A 2,058-nucleotide genomic window follows, 5' to 3' on the forward strand; every position below is an offset into this window, starting at 1 on the left:
CGTACGTTTCTATCTTTGCCTTCATAAAATCACAAGATAATTTTATCTTCAAGAGTCTCGCTATTAACATCTTGTAAGATAAATGTACGTCCCAGCTAAAACGTACAAATACTTCAAGTTAAGTAATAATATATCATCGCTATTGACAAATTTTTAAGATCCAAGACACAGTTCTCTCTATATGTTTTAATATTTTTTATGTACTCAAATATATTCAAAGGAAAAAGTACATGGGTGATGCCATAGTCGTGGAAGCGCGTACGCTCACGCTGATCTTCTGACCGCCGGAAGCACGAAACCTCTGATCTGGGCAAAATCGGCAAGCCGAGGAAGAACGGACAGGACACATGCTGGACTGGCGAGAAAGCGTGTTCTTCCGCTCGCGCTAGGCATTTCGATTTCTGACACCTCTTGATTTAAAAAATCAGTTTTTTGATAGTTTTCTCTCTCCACTGGGCTATTCATTTTAGCCACAGTTTTCAATTGGTACGATTTGCTTCCAAATCTTACAGATGCATTTTAAAAAATTTTTCCATCGCTCGGACAGAAGAGTCGATTGCTCAGTGAGTACGAGTATACATACAAAGTGCATACGGGTAACCAACCCCGTAGGGCTTGCCACATATTATATTGCCATTCGGTCAAAGACACCGACCCGTGGCCACGCTGTGTGGAGAAAAGTCCGTAACGTAAACGGCACGAAACAGTCAGGACCGAAGCCCCGAAGGAGCTCTGAGACAGCTTCTCGACCGAGATCGTAGAATTGGCCCAAAACCCGCTCTGCTCCGTCCGCCTCGCACGGACCGTGTATCTCTTATAGATACCGAACGGCCGGCAAGGACGCCGGCGCCGCCGGCCGAATAGCACGCGCGCTTATGAGTGTAAACCGCCGCGGCAACAGACCGCCCGGCCGTGCTGTTGTAACATAGCGCGTGAACGAACGAAAAAAAAATTTATAGTAAACATTAAAATAAATTACACTACCGTAAACTAGACAAAAAATTACACATTTTTTCCCAATATGAAAATTTTCACAAACTTTTCAAAGTCCCATCGCATCGAGTAAACTTTTTTAATAACGCTTCCGCACGATTCTAAATGCTTAATCCATATGTGAAATCGTTCACTGATCACGAATATCGTATTTAAAAAAATTACAAAAATTTATTTTTCAAAATAATCAAAAAAAACCGAAAAATCACAAGAGTAAAGTACCATTATTTTAAACAACATGTCGTTCTAAATGCTTAATCCCTATGTAAAAAAGTTATTTAAGCAAGAATATGTAATTGAAAAAAATTAGAAAAATTTATTTTAGCCGTAAATCGAAAATAATGGGGACACCGGAGCTGTTCGAAGCGCCGAGACGCGCCGCGTACGGCCGAATATTTTCAAAGTCCCAACGTACCGATCAAGAGTAAAGGACCATTTTCCTACATTAGATTTCGTTCTAAATGCTTAATCCCTATGTAAAAACGTTAGTTAAGCAAGAATATCGTATTTTTAAAAAAATCTAATGATAGGATTTTCCAGAAAATTGGAAAAACCGAAAAATGTCAAGAGTAAAGTGCCATTTTCTGACATTAGATTTCGTTCTAAATGCTTAATCCCTATGTAGAAACGTTAGTTAAGCAAGAATATCGTATTTTTAAAAAAATCTAATGATAGGATTTTTCAGAAAATTGAAAAAACCGTAAAATGTCAAGAGTAAAGTGCCCTTATTTTAAACATTATATCGTTCTAAATGCTTAATCCCTATGTAAAAAAGTTATCTAAGCAAGAATATGTTATTGAAAAAAATTAGAAAAATTTATTTTAGCCGTAAATCGAAAATAATGGGGACACCGGAGCTGTTCGAAGCGCCGAGCGCGCCGCGTACGCCCGAATATTTTCAAAGTCCCAACGTACCGATCAAGAGTAAAGTACCATTTTCCTACATTAGATTTCGTTCTAAATGCTTAATCCCTATGTAAAAACGTTAGTTAAGCAAGAATATCGTATTTTTAAAAAAATCTAATGATAGGATTTTCCAGAAAATTGGAAAAACCGAAAAATGTC

The sequence above is a fragment of the Megalopta genalis genome, unplaced genomic scaffold (assembly GCF_051020955.1).
Source record: "Megalopta genalis isolate 19385.01 unplaced genomic scaffold, iyMegGena1_principal scaffold0114, whole genome shotgun sequence".
Taxonomy (NCBI): domain Eukaryota; kingdom Metazoa; phylum Arthropoda; class Insecta; order Hymenoptera; family Halictidae; genus Megalopta; species Megalopta genalis.